We start from the raw sequence: 17,320 nt of genomic DNA on the forward strand, positions 1-17,320 counted from the left end.
CAGAGTGGCACTGGACTGTGGGATGCCTAGGGACATAATCTTCAAGACACTCTGGCTATGAGCCTGGGCCACAGGAAATCAACCTCTTTTTGCCCAATTCTCCGTAACCACTGCTGGGGGCGGGGGGGGGGGATGGAGAAATGCACTTCCGGGTTACAGAAACACTGAGGGGAAGGGGGAGTGGGTGTATAGGTAGTGGGAGATGGGTTTACTAGCTCCAAATTTCTCTTTAGGGGTGGTATTTATTTAAATGTCATGAATTAAAGGTTTTTAACCCAAGAATGTTCTAGGATGAGATCATTTTCACCCTGACCTCTCTCTTTTGGGGAGCTACTTAAGGGACATCCTTAGAGAAGTGTCCATTTTGGTGCTCACACGCAATAATTGAGGGGCTGTGAGAAAGGATTCCAGTGAAGATTGCAGTAATCCACTATTTATGGAAGGGGCCAGAGGGCATCTAGCTTCAGCAAAGAGCTCCATAAACAAATAGGCTGTATGTTATCACAAACTCAAAGCTGAGTGCAACCACAGGATTGGAAGACAATGAACTGTGGCCCTATAAATAGAAAGGAGAATTTCTTTTGCTAAGTGTGAAGCTTTGCAGCCTCTATGTACAACCCATAGCATTGCCCTGCATCATTAATCAGAGAGAGACAGAGAGAGAGCGAAACACGTAAGCTGCCCCCTAGAAAACGGAAATGTTCAGTGTGCACAGAGTGGCTGGCAAATTTTACTCTGACATCTCGCTACCACGCTTTCCAACATGGTAGTGGTTAGATAATGCTGAGAATTTTATTTATTTATTTTTTGCCGTTGGCTGTCTTCATTTTTCTTTAGGCTTTCTTTTATTTGATTTTCTTTGTACTCTTTCTTCTCTCTCTCTCTCTCACTCAACCTCCTTCCCTTTTCTCTTTCTTTTTTCTTTTTTTTTGGCAGCGGAGGAGGGTTGGATTAGTTGTTCTCGGAACAGGGAGCCAGAATTGATGCACAGATCAGTAGCATCTTTGTTGGAGTGGCTGTCGCATGAATTTTTTGGAGATCTCTGGAGAAAACAGAAAGAAACCAAAACGGTAGGCTTCAGTTTTTTTAATGCATGATTAGCTCTCATCTTTCCTTTCACCCTTGATATCTAGAATTGGCCTCTTCACACCAGGCTCTGGGTAACCTGTCAGATCTAAGGATGGTAATAGATATAATAAACCTGGACCATCTTCACATGTCATTTCCTTGGTATTTGCACAAGCAAAATAATTATATGGTTGGCTGCCTGAGGTGGGAGGGGGGAAGTAACTTTGAACTTGGGGAAATGTAAGTTTGAAATGGAGAGCTCTTTCATAACTGCTATCAAAATGTATTTAGCTCAGTTGATTTTGAATAAAATAGCCCTGTGAATATTTGTAATTTAACCAAATCTGCATAAGTAGAGTTACTTGCATGGATGGGCAGAATTATTTTTATTTACTCTTCTTGTTATAACTCTTTGGGGATGATATTTTATCTGCAGAAGGATTAGAGAAGTTCAAATTGTGTATTTTATCCTTTTCAAAATTAGCTATGATTAGAAAAATAAGAGCGCTATAATGTTTCAGGACCTTTACAAACATGAATACATGCTCATATCGGCTAGTATAAGTTGTATATTTTCACTGTAAAAGTGATTCATTGTAATTAATGGTAGCTGTAGAGATTCAGCTCAAAAAAAAAGCAGTCTGAAAGAAAAACAAAAACATGTTACTAATGAGAGAGAGAGAGGGGAAATAAGACAACAGACACAGATGCTCAGTTTTTCTTAGATAAACTGTATCCATCAAAAGAAATAATCAGTACATTAAAAATAAACAATGGACCGAAGGATTTTGGATTAAATTTACATTTTTATACACTTATAATTGACTTATATGGACAAAATGCAAGTGAAATTGTTTCCTGGTTTGCATGTTGTTTCTTTCCTATATTCAAAGAGATGTTTAGGAAGGTGCCTTCTGACTTTAAACCAAACAATCAGGTAATCAATGGCACGTAACTACTAGGGGCTGCATTCCCAATTAAAAGAAGGAAAAGGATGGATTTTCATTTGGGGTGGGAGTGAGAATTAGAAGGGATGTGGTGCAACATGACTCAGAATTAAATCTTAAATAACTTTCCTGCTTCTTTCTCTGCTGTCAACAGTGGTGTGCTTGAACTTCTTTTTATATTGCTCTAATCTTCCCAGGGAAGAAAAAGTTATTATTTTATTTCATTACCAAAGCAACATTTGTTAGAGAGTTTTGGGTCATTCATCAAGGGGCATCTTTTTTCTCCAGCTGCTATACATTTCAGGTATGAAGGGAAAGACATGGATCTTACAAAGGGATTAAAGTTCTTCAGCTCAGGGAAAGGCTCCACCAGCCACGATAACAACTATCTGGATAACATAAAAGCCATTCTCCAAGAATCTTGTGTTGGAGGAGGGTATTTTTTTTTAATTATAGAAAATGTGTATGTGCTTTGCACTTATGAACACATGTACTGCCCCACCGTGCTCCATGTTTGCGGTAATATTACTGTGAAACAGGAAATGGTAGTGTATCTGTTCTGTTGGGGACAATGTAAAATGGTGTTGAATATTGTAAAGGTGAATAAACACAAAGTGAAGGGTTGATTTCTCCAAAAAGCTCACTTAATTTTCATCTAGAGACCCTTAGGAGTGGATAAACTCAATTATCTCCCCTTTGTACCAGGTAATTTAAATAAAGGGGGGAAAAATACACTTTCTGCCTTCTTCTCGTAGATATTTTTGGCACCTATTATCAAATGCCCAGATGCAGAAAGGGAATTTAACTCCTTCTCCTGACCCCCACCCAATCCTGAGAAGAGGGGCCATAGTGATCCTTTTTCCCTTACGCGTTACAGTGATCTCCCAAAAGCTTTCCTCCTAAGCCATCAGTCTCAAGAATCAGTCTTCAGGTCCATAGTCAGAGAATAAAACTTGGTCAGAAATAGATTCAGATCCTATCACTCATGGGAGCAATGGCAAACACCTGAGACTTATGCTTTGGGAAGTGCAGTAGGTTGGCAGTTTGTATGTTACAGTTGGGAAAACTGAGGCCCAGAAAGTCGAAGTGACTGGGCCAGTTCCTTCGGTGGACATGTGACAGAGACAAGACTCGAATCCAAGCCTCTCAATGCCTCATTCAGTGCTCATTTCACTTCTTTCTGCTGCCTAACAAGGCTTGAGGCATAAAGGACATGCATTATTTATTGGGAAATGTTAAAAGATGTCATTTTGAAATCACTCAAGAACATCTCGATAACAGGGACACACTTCAGGGCTTCTCCCAAGGGCTCTGATAATGTAGCAAGCCGTGGTTTGTTCGGCCTTACTACTGTTTCCTTGCAAGAATAGGAGAGGGTTATTCCTGCTATGCCCATAGAAAACATCCCAAAATGCAAATCAATACTCACTAAGTGCTGTAATGCAGCCCTAACACAGACCTAACCGTATACCGGATGTATATATGCTGCATTTAGTGCCAGGGCAGCAGTTTGGTCAAGACACAAGATAAGAGAGAGTATTCAGGAAATCTTGAGGCCTGTGAGATTCCAGACTTGAGAAAGAAGTTTCCAAAGTACCTTCCTGGCCAAAACAGGCATATGGGGCTGAGAAGTTAAAGATAGAATACAGGGAAGCTAAATACAGTAATTCGTGGTATGCAAATCACAAAGAAAATGCAGTAGTTTGTGGCTTGACTACTACTAATGTTTATCATATAAACACATGCTATCTGGGATATGAAAATTAAAGTGGGGTCTCTTGGTACAGCCAGCAGAGGACAAATAGGAGGCGAGGATGTGATTCAAAGGTATCACTTTCATTTGCAGTAACAGCTGCAAGAATTAGCCAGGAATTAAGATGCAGAGAGAGATCCTGAGAAATAACAAGAAGGGCAGGAGATTAACCAAAATCAAGTCTGTATAAACTCCGGGGACTTGGGTATGAGTCAGGAACTTCACTAATTCTAATATTCAAGTTTGGAAAACAGAGTTTAAATCATTGGCCATGATCTATAAGTGTGTTATGTGAAAGCATGGCTTGCATCCAGAGCATGAGCCAGGGCTGCTAATTCAGGTTCAGTTACATCTCAGAAGGCGTAATTACCACCTCACAGAGTACCTAAAATACATGCAAATTTCTGCCACCAAGTCAAAAAGCCCTCAATTCCTTCCTCTCTTCTTGACAATATATCTGTTTCCTCCAAAAGCTTTTGCCCAATATCACAAAAATTTATGTCAGACATTAGCAAGGTTTCTGCACATTCTTAGCAACAGGAGAAAGGCTTTGGTATTATTCTAATTACAATTACTTAGATAAAATCATTTTCAGCTTTAGTTGGCAAATCAGATTCAGGCGTTTCTCATAAGCTACTGTGACAGGGTATTTCTTATAAGCTAATGATATTTTTATACTATAAAGTAATTCTTACAAGTTAGTTATAAGATGACAATAATGATAATGATTTACTGTGTTTGGGGTATTTAATCTTTTTTTTAGGTGACACAAGGTGACCCTTGAATTTTTTCTTTAAAACTAGAAAAATTGTTATCCTGGATGTCTTCTCTATTTTGAAGTGTCAGTATCAGAGCATGTGATGAGCTGGAAAATGAATGACATCCGGAAAATTGACTGATTTGTTATTTATCAGATGTGTTTTGACAACTAAATATTGTCGCCACATTAGGTTATGAGAAGGAAAAGCCATTTGATTCCAAAACTGCAAAATGAAATGTTTTCTTAATATTTGTTACTAATTTCACATCAATGGATACAATAAAGACACACTGATTACAAGGTGACAAAAGTAGTGAGACAGTGGCTTCAAACTACAGAAACATCGTATTCTATTCTAGCTGGCCATAAAAAGTTCAAAAATTTCTTTTTTTCCAGAAAAGCCGAAATTGTCAAGACTAATGCACATTTGGCAATTTGACATATATTGTGCACATTAGAACATCACAAATATGTCCTATACACACTTGTAAAGAGTCCAAAGCAGAACACTGGCATTGTCTTTAAGCACTATCATATACATAGTTGGATACATTTTTACAATAAAAACTCTGAAGTTCTCCAAGATATGAAGTTGTTTATATGTGTTTTTCAAAGTGGAAAATTAAATGTTTATCCAATTAATTCATTCAGTGTAGATAGAGGAAGAATATAACCCAGGTTCAATAAACAAAGTTTTCCTCAGTAAGCACAGTGCTCTTTACTATTTTGCCCAATTTACCCGCGTGGTTTGAATTTGTAAGTGTAGAAATCATTCAGAAGTTTCTAACGTTTTTTTTTTTTCTTTGGTGGGTGGTAGGGACTTGCAGGGTTTTTTAAAATCTGTTTTCCTATTTTATCTTCTAAAGTCAAGTCATATTTCTTTTACCTTTTCCCCCACATTTTCATAATAATAATAGCACCCTGCTTCTGTCTTCTCACAATATTCTTGGGTCCAGTTTTGATTAGAATCTTTTTTTTAATTATTATTGTGGTAAATACATATATCAAATAAAGCATTTACCAATTCAGCAATTTTTATGTATAATTCACTGACATTGATTACATTAATCATGTTGTGCAACCACTGCCACTATCCTTTTCCAAATTATTCCACCACCATTAACAGAAATTTCAGTGCCCCGTAAGCAATGACTCCCTTTTCTCCTCTCCCTCTCACTCCTAGTGACATCTAATAAGCTTTGATCTCTATAAATATTTTTACCTCATATAAGTGAAATCATACAATAATTGTCCTTTTTGTGACTGACTTATTTCACTTGGCATAATGTTATTAAGGTCCATCTGTACCACAGCATGTACCAGGACTTTATTTCTCTTTATGGCTGAGCCATATTCCCTTGTATATATGTACCACATTCTGTTTATCCATTCATCTGTGGGTGAACATTTCGCTTGCTTCCACTTTTTGGCTCTTGTGACTAGTGCTGCAATGGACATTGGTGTGCAGGTTTCTGCTTGTGTTCTGCTTTCGATTCTTTTGGATATGTATATGGGATTTTTGTTTGTTTGTTTTGCCCCCTCCCCGTAATCAAAAAGAAGAAACTGTTCTACTATGAAGGCACCAGTAAACTCTTTCTTCTAAGGGACTTAGGGTTGAAATGTGATGGTACTGATATTTTAATATTTCAGAAAACTAATTGGGTCAAACAAAAGGCAGTTCAGCAATTTGACCTAGGACGTTCTCACTGAGAAAGAAGCACTGTTTTGTTATCAAAAGCAAGCATAATCCATATTAAGATATCTGGTACAGTAATGCCTTCCCTTCTGAAAGAAAGTCTATGATCTCCAACAGCTTATCAGTACTGAAAATCAAAATCTACTTAGCTGAAGCAGAGTGTGAATATAGTAAACTACACTGTGAAGTGACCGGTCTAGATAGCCAATCCAGATTTATGAGGGAAAGTAAATTGGGAGTCTAAATTATTCAGAGTGGGCAATCATTTGTTGAATTTTGGGCTACCCAAATTTGCCCTGGCCACCTTGCTGAAAGGTCCTTGTGATGATAAAGTATACTCCTCAATTTTGGACCATGAAATTTGCTTAAGCAAAATGCTATGAGGGCATTTTGTAATCTGAAGAGAGAACAGTGCTGTATCTCAGAATTCAGAGTATGATCTGGATCATATTTAACATGGAATTACTTGTTAATAACCATCTCGGTTCTAAGTTACATTTGTAAGAACTGCACATTGAAAAATGTCATCTGTGTGTCTGTTTGGGTCTTTCCTAAGGGTAAAAATCACTCAGGAAATTCAAAACTGTCTGACCTCTGGGAATCATTAAATTTGAAAATCTCTGTGACTTGGCCCAATAGAGAAGAAATATCAAGGTTGATTACTCTGGGTTATAAATTACTCCCTGGCTGGAATATATATAGCCAGAGTAAAACTCCAGGCTAAACCAATATCTACAGAATATGAGCATGATGGTTAATTATGCTGGCCTCTCCCTAAGTGTACTGTGGAATCTGTATTACGTGGGCTGCTTGAATAAACTAAATACAAATACATTTTTCCCCTATTCTTTTCATTTAGTGACACACCTGGGAACTTGTTGGAAATATTTTGGACACACATTAAAATGAAAATTGATGGTTAACCTTCCTAATATACTTCCTAATATACTTCTCACAGAGGCTGTATAATGTTGCTTTGAACATTTTAAATTTAATCTAGCAACATCTGTATGCATTTATCCTGCTTGTCATATTGGGCCAAACAACACGAAGTAAATCTAAGAAGTGATCAGTTCATTACCTTTTTCTGTAAAATTTCAGCACATTTATTAAAAAGATTGATTTATTTTCATATCTTAGAAGTTATTTTCAATGTAAAATTTTAATTGTCACAAATTTTGGGGGGTGTGGAATTATTTTTAGGTTTGAAAAATTAATTTTTCAATGTAAACTAGCTTTGGTTTAGCCAGTCTCACTTCTAAGTGTGACGACTTCATTGTATTTGATGGCGAATGTTAAGCCTTTGACCTTGTTCTATTCCAACAGCTTTGGGGTGGGGGGGGCGGGAGGGGGAAGATCAGTCTGTGTTCTTTATCAAAGGGAAAAGAATCAAAATTTCTCAATGCAATTTAGAGTTTTGAGGGTACATTTAGAGTTTCCAGAGCCTCCTCAGAGCTCTGGGTGTGAATCTGAAGTAAAGGCCAAAGTTCTCACCACGGATTAAGGGTCAGCAGCAGATTCAGGCCATCCCTGACCTGTTTATTTGCTACACAAAGCACTTAAATCTCATTCTTTTTTTAAAATGGTATTGTGTTTTCAGTGAAGGTTTACAGAACAGTTTAGGTTCCCATTCCACAATTTCTACACAAGTCGCTCAGTGACATTGTTTACATTCTTCAGAATGTGTGAACATTCTCATTTATTTCTGTTCTGGTTGTTCAGTTTCCATTAATGTAGTTTCCCTGCTCCCTTACATTTTCGTCTTTCTTTTAAAGTAATTGTTGACAGTTTGGTCTTATGTAAGTGATTTTCTAAAGGAGCACAGTACTTACGGGTAATATTCCACAAGACTTATGGGTAATATTCATTATTTTTGTAAGCCAGTTTGTTATTTAGCTACAAGGCGACCTGAGGGGTTAGTTTCAGGTCAAGGTTTGAAGAGTATCTCAGGGCAATAGTTTTGGGCAGTCTTCCAGTCTCATCCAGTCCAGTAGGTTTTTTTTTTTTTTTTTTAGGAACTTGAGGTTCTATTCCATATTTTTCTCCCTTTCTATCAGCGTCCATTTATTGTGGCCCTGATTAGATTGATGGGTAGTAGTAACCAGGCACCATCTAGTTCTTCTGGTCTTAGGGTAGATGAGGCTGTGGTTCGTGTAGACTATTTTTTTCCTGTAGACTAGTTTCTTCTTTGAGTCTTTGGTTTCCTTCTTTCTCTTTTGTTCCATAGGAGTAGAAACCAATAGTTGTGCCTTAGATGGCCTCTGGTAAGCTTTTAAGACCCCAGAAACTACTCAACAAACTAGCATATAAAACATAATTAAATCCTATTCTAAATCAAGTATCTTCCTAGTAACGACTTCAGAAAATGCTACTGAATATTAAAGCAGCTAGAATCTAGGATTTAGCAGGTATTTGGAATCTATCTACTACTAGCTTCAACTTTGATTTTAGGTTCTCTACCATCAAAAACAATTATCATTTTTATTGTGAAGTTATGATACACTAAACATTGGGTAAGATGCCTTACATTTTGACAACTGTATGATTTTCCACATTTTACAGATGAGGAAATCAATGTTAAAGGAATTAAATGACTTGCTCAAAATTACATGATGAATTTCAAGCACAGGTCTGTTGGTTGTCAAAGCTGTTTTCACTATGCTGTGGAAACCCTGGTGGCGTAGTGGTTAAGTGCTACGGCTGCTAACCAAAAGGGCGGCAGTTCGAATCCGCCACGTGCTCCTTGGAAACTCTACGTGGCAGCTCTGCTCTGTCCTATAGGGTCGCTGTGAGTCGGAATGACTCGACGGCAGTGGGTTTGGTTTGGTTTGGTATCCTGCCTCTACATGATAAAATCTCAACTCACTATCTTGTCTCTTTCCATTTGAGAATCAAGAGAGTTCATAATAGAGGGAGTGAAAATGTATCAATTTCAAAATAAGCTGTTATTTTATTAGCTGGGAAAAGGGAATAAAATGGATTTAAAAAGTAGAGATTAACAAATTGTAGATAAAATACTTTAATTTTCTTTAACAAACCTTTATGATATGTTTGGAAACCCTGGTGGCGTAGTGGTTAAGTGCTACGACTGCTAACCAAAGGGTCGGCAGTTGGAATCCACCAGGCGCTCCTTGGAAACTACTGGGCAGTTCTACTCTGTCCTATAGGGTCGCTGTGAGTCGGAATCGACTCGACGGCACTGGGTTTTTGGGTTATGATATGTTTACTATGTTATCAGTGTAGTATGCATAACAACAATAGGAGTCATATAAGATATAGCCCATGCCTTGATGGAGCTTATTGGGAACAGTAAACTAGAAAATATTAAATCTGACTATAAAAAAGGGACTTAGGAAAAAGATATGTGCCTTCTTCACACTTTTTTCCTTAAATGGATAATCATCATCCTCACCCATCCACAACCAAAACCAAACCCAGTGCTGCGGGTCTACGGGACAGAGTAGAACTGCCCCATAGAGTTTCCAAGGAGCGCCTGGCAGATTTGAACTGCTGACCCTTCGGTTAGCAGCCGCAGCACTTAACCACTACGCCACCAGAGTTTCCCATATGTATGTAAAAGGGAAATCATATTAGAGCTTTTGAGAAAGACTTGTTTTCTTTAATCTAATCTATGACATGCTATGATTTAGAGCAAAAGGTCTGAATCCCAGATATAATGCTGTGTTGAAGTGTAAGACAAAAATATGTACTTTTAATTGTAAGTTAAAAGCAACAAAAAGAAAGTACTCAGAAAAAAATGTACATGGAGACTTTCCTAAACAAATCTGGAAGTACAGATTTTATTTATATGTGTGCTTGTGTGCTGGACTCCTCCCATTGCTGTCAAGTCGATTTCAACTCATAGAGACCTTATAAGGCAGAGTAGAACTGCCCCATAGTGTTTCCAAGGGGCGGCTGGTGGATTTGAACTGCTGACCTTTTGGCTAGCAGCCTGAGCTCTTAACCACTGCGAGCCAACAGGGTTCTTAGTGCACTCTATATTGGCCATAAAGCATTAGAATTGGAAAAAAGAAAAAAAAGCACAAGATCCTTCATATACAAGATTGATGCTAGAGAACATCCATCAGAATGAATGGATAGAGCTTTTTTCAATTTGTGATTCAAGTTTTTCCTTAGGACCAAAGACTAGGAGTTACTTACATTGACAACTCCCCTGGGTTCAAAGCACAGTTTGTGGCTACATTACAGAGACTTAACTGGAATCCAACTTGTATACTTAGTTTTAGGAGCTATGTGCTATAACGATCTGATCCAACTAGCTACAGAACTCTGATGAAAAATCAACATGGGAATAAGGTTTTAGGTCTGCACACTTCCTTTAATGTTGGTTATTCCCCATGACCTCCTGCTCCCTGCCCACCCCACCCCTCTTATCTATGTTTCCTTATCCAAAAGAAAATATGCTTCTAACAGGAAGTGATCACAAGCTTGAATTTCAAGTCATGCTCCTTTGGGGCTGGCTAGGAGTACAAACCTGAACAAAGCACCAAGCTTTCTCATTTTTCAGTTTCTTTATCTGAAAATAGTGTGACTGAGAGCACCTCACTCTCAAGGGTATGGATCACCATGCAAATGTTTAAAAAGGTACTTTTCATTCCTTTGGTTAGAGCACTTCTGTACAGTTTGCCAAAATGCCATTGATTGGATTGAAATCACACGGGGAAAATTGAGTTTCATCTGCCTTTCATCTGAGAGATTTTCTTCAGTACATGGGAACGTTATGCTTGGTCAAGTATTCAGCTCAAAGTGCTATAAGGAGCAGAATGGTTACAAGGCTTGTAGCTGAATAAATGAGAAAGACATGTATAGAAATGCCATATAGAATAGTCCCACCACCTTAAGGACTATTGTGGGCTTGTGTCCTAAATATATGGTAACTTGCTATAAAAAAAAAAAAAATAGAACTTGGTATTTTACCTGCTTAATTTAACAATTGATTTTACACTTTTCTCATGTTTCGTCTGTTATGTCACTGCTGCCAGTCTATAAGTTTCTCAGGGGCATGGGTCATGTCTCCTTTCTTTTTAATTTCCAGTGACAGCTAGCATGGTGGCTTGATTGACAACAAGGCACTGCTCTTCTTATCACTCTACTCTTCTGTTCTAGATTGGTAGTTTAGCAAATTGTGGCATGGGGAAAGAGCCAAAGGAGAAATGCCTTCTTCCAGTCTTGCATGCCAGTGGAAATGGATGAACTCAATTAAAATGAGTCTGCATGCCTGTGTTACTGTATGTGAGAGGAGTTAGTGAGAGAGATGAGGACAAAGCAGGAATAGGTGGTGTTTTTTTCTGCACATAGTAAAGATGCTGGTTTCCATGCAGCTGCAGAAAGGCAACAAGAGGGACATGTGTTTCTGGTGATTTGGAGATTGATGTCTGATTTAGAAATTTGACAGCGCTTACCAACATAAACAAAGCTTACATCCAAATGATTTGACTATATGAGAAGAGAAATATCCATACACATATTAGAGAATGTGCAGAGGGGAAGCAGTGTGATGTGTATAAAGAAACACAAGGCTTTTGAATTAAAACTTAAGTTCTAGCCCTGGCTCTGACATTAACTTATTATATAACTCGGGATGAGTCCCTTATCTTCTCCGGGTCTCAGTTACCTCTTTTGTAAACATTAAAGGGTCAATACAGATTAATAGATTATTAATGCAGATTTACTAATGATTAATAAAGTCTAATCTTTATTTAAAATGCTCAATCAGTTCTGCCAGCAAATGAGAAGTTAGTTTATGGTCAATTGAATCATTATTCATGTCACTATTGGGCTTATCAATGAAAACAGCATTCTTATCACCAGGCTACACTAAGTACTCAGTAAATACGGGCTAACTGAACCTGTTGAATTACTCTGTGTGTTGGCTGCTTAGTAGACTTCAGTGTATGATAAAAGCGTTTCAGCCTGTCTAAAACTCTTCTCTTACTCTTCTTCCATAGTACTGTGCTCATTTTAGCATGGGACTGTGAGCTGTGTGCACATGCGTGTACATGTACTTATACGTACAGGTCGTGCTGTAAATCCCAAGCAATCATGTGATTGCCAGGATGAGGACTCTACTCTCTGATCCGATTGGGCCATACACACAAGACACTTACATAGTGTCAGCAATTGAGAGCCATTATTATTATTTAAAGAAGGTAAACAGGAACAGATTTGAGGGGAACACTTTACCCTTTATGCCTATAAGTACTCAGCATCATATGAGAGGAACCCACTTGTGTCTAAAAGGGACCAGCTCATCCTTCCCAAATTACCCATGCCCTTTTCTGTGTCACTGGGTGGTCATGCCATGGACCAGGTGTCAGCAGGTGTCTGTCTTTCTCTCCCAGTAGGAGTGTCTTCAGCTTAGATCAGGTACGGCACGGCTGTTTATTCTCTCTTCACAGCTTTTCTTGGCCAGGTCTGGCCCCCACGATTGCTTGTCCAGTTCTCGACCAGCAGCTTTAGGACAACCCGGGCCCAGTGCCAGGGTTAGGACAGCATTACCCCAGCTCTTGAGGCAAAATTTTTATGGGAAACCCCTGTTCAGTGTATGCCTAAATCTCCGTAGGCCTCCTCTCAGCCCCCTCTGAATTCAACTTCTAACCTCCTGGACTTTGAGAAAATAAATTTTTGTTTTTTAAAACCATCCACTTGTGGTATTTCTGTTATAGCAGCACTAGATAACTAAGGACAGGTGGACTGCATGCCACTTATGTGGATAATAAATTGGCCAATTCTTGGAAGGCCCCTTAAACAGATAGCAAACCAGCCAATCTGTTTAAGGCAGCTTTTTTTTTTTTTTATATATGTATAGGAAACCAACCAATCCCTTGGCAGATAGTGGCCTGACAAAACATTTTTGGAGAATTTGCAAGTCCAGGGCCAAAAAGCCCACATAAAAGAAATCTATTGCACCACAGCCTGTGATGGCCTATATAAGTTATTGAAAGGAGGCTGCTGGGAAAATACTCGCATGCTTCCTGTGGAGGTCTTGGACATATCTAGATCTTTATAAGCAATGCATTAGCTTAAATCCACTTATCAAATTTCAATGATTTTGACCTTAAAAGTAGAGATGCTGGCCCTGTGAGATATTTTGATGGAGAACAAGTCTGCTCCAACTGGGAAAGGCAGCCTAAGATGATAGGTTTTGGGTTAGCTATGGAGTCCAGGAAGTTAGGGTTGTAGTGTGAGGATTCTCAGTAAGGCCTGAGGTGATGAATCACTGGGGAATAAATATATATTGTCTTTTCTTTATATGTCTTATACTTGGGTAGTTTCTTTATATATTTCTCAGTTCTTGTCTAGAGATTGGGCCTGCTTGACAAATCAAACTTTGGATTAGTCTTAGACTATCAGAGCTTAAAGGCTTTAGGAATAATCTAGTCAAATCCCCTCATTTTACAGATAAAAGACTGAGGCCCAGGAAAAGAAGGGACTTTCCCAAGGTCACACCACTAATTAGTGATAAGGCCAAGACTAGAAGTCAGGTGTCTTGTGTCTCTGACCAGCGCTTTTTCCCTTATACCCTGTTTTTTTCTCAGCCTAAGTGGCCTGTCCTGAGAGTTAAAAAAGCCAGAAGATAAAACAGAAGGATTTTGGGTTTGTGGCTATTGTAGAAAAAATTGATGAAGTGATCCTCAAACCAGAGCCCACTTTTTTTAGGTCTTGCCTGACTCCTGTCCATCGAATACAATGAATGAAATGACTAACAATAGAAAAGTGCCTAAGAATATCTACCATTTCAATAGAATTTGCTTCCAGGCAGCTGGATTTGCTGGTATTCATTATTAATATGTGACCCTGCTTAGTCACTGAACTCTGTCCTTGTGGACTATTGCTCTAGGTTGTCTTCACTTATCTGTCCTACCCAGGTAGTGCTTGGATAGTTCCGATTCTGTGTTCACACACAACAAGCTACCAACAAAGATTATAATTTTGTCAGTGTGTAACTTCCTGTTTGGTATTTCTTTCTTAGCCCCCATGACTGGCTGTTTCAGATTCTAGAACCTCTGGGAATCCCTTTTGGTTACTCATCCTCTTCTCAGGTCTGTTTTTCCCACCCTATCTCAAAGACAAAAGATTTAGAAACAACTTTAGGTATTTAATTTTTTTTCTTCATTTGGATCCTTTTAAAGCATTTATTAAGAAGTTCCTGTGCACCCAGAACCCTCTTTGTTAGATGCTAGAGACAAGAAGAAAAGGACAAATAACATTTATTGGGTGCCTATAATGGAGGTCTGGTGGCAGAGTGGTTAAAAGCTTGGCTGCTAACCAAAAGGTCAGCAGTTTGAATCCACCAGCTGCTCCTTGGAAACCCTACGGGTAGGGTCACTATGAGTCGAGTCGACTCAACGGCAATAGGTTATTATGTGCCAAGCACTGTTACTGGCTTTCACTTAAGATATCTTATATAACATTAACAACACACCCCAGAAGTAGACATTATTCATTATACTCATTATTCATTTTTCAAGAGGAATAAGCTGAGAGAGTGAGCAACTTAGTCAAAGTCTCCCAGCTGAAGCTGGGCTTTGAACCCAAGCATATCTGAAAGGATCCCTTCCTTCAAGGAACTTGCAGTCTAGATGAAAAACAGTTTGTTAAAAGGACTAGTTAGAAGCAAATTTGTGCAGGTAGCAGTTTTTACATTGATTGCCTTCCCCACTTCTTTCCTGCCCTCTCCTCCCCTTTGTAGACTCCTTTGCCAACACTTATGATGCAATCTGGATTCTTAAGTAACCCAACTATATTGCCCCGCATAAGACTCCCCCCTCCCCATATTCCTTTATTGCCTTTCTTCTACCAATTAAAATATATCCCTCTTTGTATTTCATCTCCTCGGCTTTCTAAGGTGAAAACTCGCTCGTCCAGTTGATTATTGTTAATGAGCTAATGTGTAACCCCTCCTTGTAGTGTCTGCACTTTATTAGAAGATTCCTAGAAACACAGTGCCTTCAAGGATTGAATCTGTAATGTGACATTTCACAAAAGATGGCAAGCCTGTGGGCAAGAGATCATTGGGTCAAGTGAAGCAGAGAGGGGTGAGATATGGCTTTTGCTGTCTATAAATCATGCCACATAAGAACCCACTTATATGTATTGCAAAAGGTACATGTGAGGCAACTTTTTGTAAAAGAATTCATCTGTCTCCTAGCACCAGCTATGCTGGCAGCCAGTGGCCAGGTGGGTCTCCCTTTGCATATATTCACTAATCCACAAAACAGTTGTGGTTGTGAGAACTCCTCAGAAAAGATTCATGACTGAGAAAAAGACAGCTTATACCCTTAAATTATGCTGTAAGTCTGACTAGTGGACGTGAATTTTTTTTCTCTTTTATCACATTTCATCATGGTTAAGAGGTACTTACCGCCAGGGAGTGACTTGTGAGCCATGTCACTGACATTCCTGCCTTTTCTGGCCCTTTCCAAAGGATGCCAGATCAAAGAGAGATGTCAGATAGTAAATGTATCCTTACTTATTCAGATTTGCTCCACTAAGGGCTGAGTGTAACTCTCTCCATGCTCTCCTTTGCTCATGTGGGTTCACTCTTGGGGTCTCAGCACCCACCTGCTGAGATTTCCTAGCTCTGTGTGAGCATCCTTTCCATACTGCAGTTGATTCCTTCTCTTTTATGTTCTTTCAGGCATGAATGCATTAATCCAGCCAGATTCCTCATGACTTCCTCAGGAGACCCTATTATTCTGATTAAGGAATTTCACCAGTACTGGAGAAAACAGTAGGTACTCAAATATAATCTTAACTTCTGTTTCTGCATCCTGGACCCTGGAGAAGTACTAAGAGCTCTCACTAGCCACCTGGGACATGTTTGCTGGCCCATTTGGTAGAACACCAGGTAATGACGAGGTTTTAGCAGTCAAGGCATGCAATCTTATAGAACACAAAAGGCTGAAGCTTGGGGGCTATTTGGTAAAATGCAGCATTTTGTAAACAGTACCCTGACGAGTAATACGGGAGCCTGAGGCCAAAAGAAAAATTTAGTCATACTGATCCTGTCTTTATTATTTTGATATTTTGTTCATCATGGGTTTTTTACTTTATTTTTTATTTTTAAAAATATTGCATTAAATATTATGTTGACTACTGAGTATTTTTGGCACCCCCTTAAATTTTGCATTCAAGGAGACTGCCTCACTAACCTCACCCTAGTTTTGGCCTCCCTTTTTAAGGACTGTTATGATCTGTTTCCTAGACTTCAAAAGGGTAACAGGGAAACCAGGGTTCTTGTTGTTAGTTGCCTTCAAGTTGGCTCCAACTTACAGATAACAGAAGGAAATGTTACCTGGTCCTGTGCCATCTCCATGATCTTTGATATGTTTGAGTTTATTGTTGAGGCTATTGTGTCAATTCAACTCATTGAGAATTTCCCTCATTTTCGCTGACCCTCTACTTTACCAAACATGATGTCCTTTTCTAGAAATTGGTCTTTCCTGATTAACATGTGGAAAGTAAGGGAGCCAAAATCTCACCATCCTCACTTTTAAGGAGCATTTCTGGTTGTATTTTTTCTAGACAGGTTTGTTCATTCTTCTGGAAGTCCATGCAATAAGTAAGTCTATGTATATAGCCTACAATGTTTTCAATCCTAAATTTTTAGGGTATGTATATGTATGTGCGTTGTTGTTGTTGTTCTTAGGTGCCCTCGAGTCAGTTTCGACTCATAGCAACCCTATGTACACTACCCAGTCCTGCACCATCCTCACGATCATTGTTACCTCTCAGCCCATTGTTGCACTCACTGTGTCAATCTATCTCATCGAGGTCTTCCCCTTTTACATTGACCCTCTACTTTACCAAGCATAATGTCCTTCTCCAGGGACTGATCCCTCAGGATAACATGTCAAAAGTACATGAGACTAAGTTTCACCATCCTCTCTTTTAAGGACCATTCTAGCTGTATTTCTTCCAAGACAAATTTGTTCACTCTTCCGGCAGTTCAAGGTATATTCAATATTCTTCGCCAACATCATTACCCGAAGGCATCAATTCTTCTTCAGTCTTCCTTACTAAATTGTCTGGGTTTTTCATGCATATGAGGTGATTGAAATTTCACAGCTTGG

At 38.9% G+C, this 17,320-nt stretch overlaps 1 protein-coding gene across 4 annotated transcripts in view; it reads left to right on the forward strand.

Annotated features, from left to right (window-relative positions):
• Positions 1 to 576: 576 nt before the first annotated feature.
• Positions 577 to 17,320, forward strand: part of GPR174 (G protein-coupled receptor 174) — a 118,793-nt gene continuing 102,049 nt past the window's right edge. Inside the window, exons 1-3 of one of the 4 annotated variants that reach the window (XM_064278602.1) lie at positions 577 to 673; positions 937 to 1,070; positions 15,886 to 15,978. The gene's annotated coding sequence lies outside the window, so the exon portion shown is untranslated. The other 3 variants (XM_064278603.1, XM_064278604.1, XM_064278605.1) reach the window with 3 other exon arrangements.

Source organism: Loxodonta africana, chromosome X (genome assembly GCF_030014295.1).
Source record: "Loxodonta africana isolate mLoxAfr1 chromosome X, mLoxAfr1.hap2, whole genome shotgun sequence".
NCBI classification, from domain to species: Eukaryota; Metazoa; Chordata; class Mammalia; order Proboscidea; family Elephantidae; genus Loxodonta; species Loxodonta africana.